This window comes from Coenobita brevimanus, chromosome 57 (assembly GCF_032717465.1).
Source record: "Coenobita brevimanus isolate Jiangsu-jjx chromosome 57, ASM3271746v2, whole genome shotgun sequence".
Classification (NCBI taxonomy): domain Eukaryota; kingdom Metazoa; phylum Arthropoda; class Malacostraca; order Decapoda; family Coenobitidae; genus Coenobita; species Coenobita brevimanus.
This window is the reverse complement of record NC_137010.1, coordinates 52,566,725-52,573,654: the sequence shown is the minus strand read 5'-3', so window position 1 is coordinate 52,573,654 and position 6,930 is coordinate 52,566,725.

Here is a 6,930-nt window from a genome sequence, read left to right as displayed (position 1 = left end):
AATTTGGGTAGCTGAACGTGTGGTTTGGTTGCCATTTTGGTATTTTCCCTGTTTTTGTTCCTCCTTTAGTCTAACTCGACCCGGGTCAAGAACCACTGCTGTCCACCAGTGGTATGCTAGGTGTTTTTAGGGCTGCTTCCTGTCCTACGAACGCCTGGCCTAGTTTTGGGTTCTTTTCAAGATGGGGGCGTTACTACAAATATAGGAAGAACAGGGCATACCAACTCAAGGCAACACCTTACACATATATTGACTAAGGGTCTTCAAGGGCAATAGGACTTCTCACAATATTATTGACTCATCAATTCTGGGGCTGCTGAATAGGGGTGAGCGTATCGGGCAGGATACTTGACAGACACAGTTCACGATTCAGGGTGGTACTAATCATAGTACAGTTCACAGTGCAGGGTGATACGGTCCACAGTATAGATCACAGTACAGGGTGATATAGTTCACAGAGTAGTTCACAATATAGGGTGCTACAGTTCACAGTATGGTTCACAGTATAGGGTGTTACAGTTCACAGTGCAGTTCACAGTATAGAGTGTTACAGTTCACAGTACGGTTCACAGTATAGAGTGTTACAGTTCAGGAACACTGTCTCCGGGTTACATATGAGTCCGTGAGTTCAACCTCGTGATGAACACTGGAGGAGGAGGGCACTGACTTGACTTTGTTGCAGGGAGCACACAGAGGGTGATGGGGAGGATCTTGGTTGGCACAAGTGCAAGGGAGGAGGGGGGAAGAGTTTGTTGAATCTTAATATCACTACTTCAGGTACGTGAGCCTTACTTCTATCACACTGCACTTTAAGTCACTGTCTGATCACGGTCACTTAATGATTTCACTGTTGGCACTTTCACTACGTATCCTCATACTGTTACACACTTTACAGTCCGGGCAGGTTAAGGTCGTCCCCCGTGGGTGTGATGAAAGTTTCCGGGTGCTGGGGGCTGAGGACAGAGGTCTGGCTTGTGGGGTAGGGGCCAAACAACTCCTCCAGATGCCTTCTGAGCCACTGGGTTGAGGATCCACGTCGCCTCGGCTGGGAGCGGGGTGGTTCTTGCCCCAGGGAGCCAGGGATGCCGTTGGGGACCCTGGGGCTGTGGTCAGCTCCTGGGTGCTTCACCGTCAGGAGGGGGCTGTAGCGTCGTTCCAGAGAGGGGTCCATCAGGGGCAGGTCCTCCTAAGGGGCCAACTGTAGGGAGAATAGCCCTGGTGACACTACGGGGCCCTGCCACCAGGCTGTCAGTGGTGGACTCCCTGGCTGGAGGCAGATACTACGGCAGGTGGATGCGAGAGGACAACGTGCGGGTGTAGAGCAGCTAGAGGCCATCTCTTGTCTGTGGGTACGGCAGGAGGCCGTTGCCGGTGTCTTGTCCTCAGGACCGCTACCAACTCTGTGGGTAATCCTTGTGAAGCTGCTTGAGGCCGTCTCAATAGTTGAGCGGCTTGAGGCCATCTCAATAGTCGAGTGGCTTGCGGCCATCTCAATAGTCGAGCGGCTTGAGGGCATCTTGTTAGTGGAGGAGTGGCTTGAGGCCATCTTGTTAGTGGAGTGCCTTGAGGCCGTCACGTATGTGGAGCGGCTTGAGGCCGTCTCAAGTGTGGAGCGGCTTGAGGCCATCTCAAGTGTGGAGCGGCTTGAGGCCATCTCGGTAGTGGTGCAGCTTGAGGCCGTCTCTAAAGTGGAGCAGCTTGAGGCCGTCTCCGTGGGGCTATAAGGAGCATAGGATTCAGCTCCACCCTGATCCTGACGCAGGCTGGGCTGGCAAGAAGGTAGTGTGCCTGAGCTTAGGTGTACAGATTGGGTCAGTTCCAGGGAGTAGGGGCGCGCAGCTACCCGGGAGTTGTGCCCTTATGGTATGGACACCCCATACGCTGCATCTACCCCTCTGTTGTCGCCTCCTGGGGGTGTCGTGTCGTCTTTCACTGTTATCATGTCTTCTGCTGTTATCATTTAAACGCCTGAGTGATGAAGTGTTGCTGAATTTTCTGCACTCGTTTTCCTTGTCTCCTTAACCCCTTAACCGCGGGGCGTCACTTTCGTGACGCTCAGCTACAATGGATCATACCGCGGGGTGTCACTTTTGTGATTCTGTGTTATTTTGAATTATCCCGGGCTCTCAAGTGGTGGCTTGTATCATCTATCAGTACTGCCAATGTCCAACACTAGTCAGCACTCCAAATCTCATCTGTACTTCCATCCATTGTTGACATTTTAGCTATTTTACCCCCTTCGTGACTCCCCTCCCTACCTGCCCTCCATTACCCTCTCCTCTCACCTCCCACGCCGCGCTGCACTACGGAGATTTCCCCCTTCTCTTTCCACAGATTTCATCCATTGAAATAAGCCCTATGCCCTATATTTTTACCCAATAATATATACCAAAAAAAAATAAGGTAAGTGATAGTGTTATACTCCATAAATTGGCTAATTATCACCTGACAACACCTCACATGCATTCATTCGCTACATTACCACGGTAATTTCCCCTTTGATTTATGCCTTGTACTCGATGTCTGTAATAAAAATATATATCAGAAAGGAAGGGAGAATCCTAATTGACATTTACATTCACCTGGAACTACCTATTTCTTTATTTATTGCCGAGATTTTCTACCTATAAAAAATTAGCATGGAAGTTAGCAGCAGTAAGCCTAAAGTGTCATTGTCAACCCTTCCCTTCTCAGATAATTTACCCCCTTCGTGACTCCCCTCCCTACCTGCCCTCCATTACCCTCTCCTCTCACCTCCCACGCCGCGCTGCGCTACGGAAATTTCCCCCTTCTTTTTCCACAGATTTCATCCATTGAAATAAGCCCTATGCCCTATATTTTTACCCAATAATATATACAAAAAAAAAAAACAGGTAAGTGATAGTGTTATACTCCAGAAATTGCCTAATTATCACCTGACAAAACCTCACGTGCATTCATTCGCTACATTACCACGGTAATTTCCCCTTTGATTTATGCCTTGTAATCGATGTCTGTAATAAAAATATATATCAGAAAGGAAGGGAGATTCCTAATTGACGTTTACATTCACCTGGAACTACCTATTTCTTTATTTATTGCCGAGATTTTCTACCTATAAAAAATTAGCCTGTAAGTTAGCAGCAGTCAGCCTAAAGTGTCATTGTCAACCCTTCCCTTCTCAGATAAGCCACGGCATTTAGTTCCTTGTCCTCCACTGCAGAGACAACATGTCACACTCGCGCCCCGCCATTCCTGCCGCTTCTGCGCCCATTGCAAAGGGCCCCGTGACCTCTACGCCCAAGAAAAGTGTTGAGGCAAGCAGGAAAGGCCTCAATGACTCTGCAGTGGCACGAGAACTTGCTGAATTGTCCATGATAATAATGGACAGCGATTTTGACGATTCCGGTGAATCGTGTGATGAGCCGGGTGAAGTTATCGCGCCAGAAACAGAGACAACAAGTGCTCCTACCAGTGAATCAGTGTCTAGCTCCAAGGGAAAGGAGCCTTTAGTGCAGGAAGGACAAGAATTTGGGAAGGGAGTGAAAAGGCGGCGTGTTAGCCCCAGAACAATGCCCCCACGTGACCCAGCCCGCCATGAGTCACGAGAGCATTCACCTCCCCTTTCCCCAAGCCCCGCTTTACTCATCTCGTCATCATCATCGGCTGAGTTATCTCCGGAGTCTTCATCGTCGGAGTCACCACCAGCATCAACAGCGAAGGCCGGCCGTAGAGGTAGAGGTAGATCTAAGAGAGTGAAAAGTAGTGTAGCTAGTATGGTAAGGGCTGCTAGTGCTGTACAGCAACCTAGGGTCAGTGCGAGTGACCTTGACAGAGATAAGCCTCTCTCTCAGCCAACCTCCACCACCACCACCACCACCATCCCTCCACCGCCACGCCAGGGAATCCTGGACGCCTTCGCGTGGACGGAAGGGTCAGATTTTGTCCCCGAAAACCTGGTTTTCGATGAGAGCTCGTCAGGAGTTCAGCCTGCCTTCACTATGGACGAAAATGCTGAGTGTGTCGACTACCTTTTGGCCTTCCTAGATGACGAAGTCATGCAGCACATATGTGATGAGACCAACAGGTTCGAATCACAACGTGCTGCTAGTGGTACAGGTGCAGCCAAGATGCAACAGTGGACCATGCTGGGAGTGCAGGAACTGTATGTGTTCTTTGCCCTCATGCTTCTTATGCCACACTCCAAGAAGCATGAGTTGGAAGAATACTGGTCCATGGACCCCTTACTACCCTCACCGACCTTCAACAAGTACATGGCCAGAGATCGCTTCCGGAACATCATGGGAAACCTGCACTTTGCCGATAATGATGTACCTTCCCAAACCGACCCACTCTGGAAGATCCGGGAGATTCTGAACAGAATGAAGGATAAGTTAATGTCATTCTTCCACCCATTTCAGAAGGTTGTCATTGATGAGTCCTTGGTTCTGTTCAGAGGACGTCTTCGGTTTGTCCAGTACATTCCAAGCAAACGCCATCGCTTTGGAATTAAGTTCTTTGTACTGTGCGACTGTAAGACGGGGTACATCCTTGACTTCGTCATATATTCAGCCAGTACTGTCGATCTCGATAAAACACACCCCCTTGGCTTCTCAGGCTGTGTAGTGAAAGTGCTCCTAGAAAAGTATTTTGGTGGGAATCATGTGCTGTATACAGACAACTACTATACAGCACCGAAACTTGCCAAATACCTTTCTGAGCACGGCATTGGCTCATGCAGCACTGTGAAAAGTAATCGTGCCAACTTCCCCAAATTCCCAGAGGCGGGAAACTCGCAGCGAGGAGACGTGCACCTACGCAAGTCTGAGAAGATGCTGGCAATACGGTGGCATGACAAGAGAGTCGTGCACTTGCTCACCACCGTACATAAGGGGGAGATGAGAGACAGTGGGAAAGTCGACCGTAGGACAGGCGAACCTGTGATGAAACCTGATGCTGTGTTGGACTATAATATAAACATGCGGCTGGTGGACAAGTCCGACATGATGATTGGTGAGATCGACTGCCTCAGGAAGAATACTAGGTAGTACAGGAAAGTTTTTCTGCATCTCATAGAGATGACGATGCTGAACGCCTTCATCCTGTACAAGATGAAGGTAAAGCCACCCAAGTCCTTCTCCCTGAGGTTGTTCGCCAGGACTTGTGTCCAGCAGCTGCTGGAAAAATATGGTAAGGTGCAAGCAGCAACTCCAAGGCGCCATCCAGTTACACTTCCCGACCAACTTGAGCAGAGGGCGTATATGGATCGGCACAGACTTGAGCTAATGCCTGCCACAGGGAAAAGGAAGGCTGCGATTCGCAGGTGTCAGGTATGTGCGCATACCACACGCCGCACACCTGACCATAAACGCACCTCTTGGCAGTGCACTGAATGCCAGGTTCCCCTCTGTGTAACCTGCTTCTTCGATTATCACAGCCAGAAGCAGTTCTAACAGTGCAAGTGTGGAAGCAGAATTATTTGGAAATAATGTGTAAATAATGTGTAAATAGCAGGTGAAAGCAATGGATGTTCAGTTCATATGATTGAACAGTGTATTATAGTTTTATCTTACTGAAAGTGACAGTGAATAACATATTGTAAGTAAAATAGAAGGGTAAATATTGAAAATAGAATAGAAAATGTAAATAGTAATGTAAGTAATTAGTAATATAAGAATATGAGTACAAATAATTTATGTTATAACAGTGAGAGTGAATCCGTGGCTCTCTACGTATTTTACTGACTGAAAAATTGAATGACTTCAGTGACAATAAAATAATACGACTGAAGGAAACTTATGGAGAAAGACTCCAGATATATATAAGTGTGATATAGTAATAGAAATATAAAGTGTGAGGGGTTTTATGAATAATAAATGACAGAGTGCCTAGAGCGAACTAGCGCAAGTGCGGCGATCAGACGCGCTCGTAATTTCCATTGCTTTCACACTGTTTTTTTTTTAGTATGGATCCCAAACTACTTGAAAATGGTAGAATAGTGTTTATAGTGTTTGTATCTGGCTGTGGTAATCATATAACGGGTTGTCGGGAAGTGTAAAGTGGAGACTTAGTTACCCTACTTCAGAGGTCTCCACAAGTCCTACGGAAACTGACGAAGGCTCAACAATCATTCCAGGAGAAAGCTGAAGGTATGTGCAATAAGCATATAGAATTTTATTATTCTAGGACTAATAACTGATTTTTAGCAAATATTTTTTGAGAGTCTGTCGGAGCCCAAATAACCCCGCGGGACACGCAAGTCATTGGTAAACAAGCCCGCGGTGTAGGGGTTAAATAATAACATTAATAATAATAATAATAATAATAATAACGATAATCTATTCATTTCTTTGTCATTGCTGTAAAACACATCAATTAGGCCATATCCTTACGTGTGTGTTCATCCCGACCCAGGAAGGAAGGAAGGTTGAATGGAGGAGGAAAATGTGAGAGAGAGAGAGAGAGAGAGAGATGTACCCATACTATATTGTTGTACTCATATAACCATACTTCATAACACCTAAACCTATATATGTGTATGTAACCAGTACAATTGATGTTAATCAGCAACTTCCTTTTATAAATCGGCGGCAGTAATCACTTAATCCCAGGAAACTCTTTACAACATCTGTACTGGTAGGTTCTGGAAAGTTGATTATCGCCCTAGTTTTATCTTCATTGGTATGAATCCCCTGTGCATCAACTACATGCCCTAGGAATTTAGTTTTCTTTCTTAGGAAGTAACATTTACTGAGGATAATCTTCAGACCACCCAGTTGAAGGCGCTCAAATACTTGCTGGAGTTTAACAAAATGTTCAGGAATTGATTTGCTCACAACAATGATATCATCTAGATAGGCGAAGAGAATGACCCATCTATCTATCTATCTATTGCCAGACGCCTCAATCCCGTTTGGGGTGGCCACAAACAAATCGCCTCCAAGTCGCCCT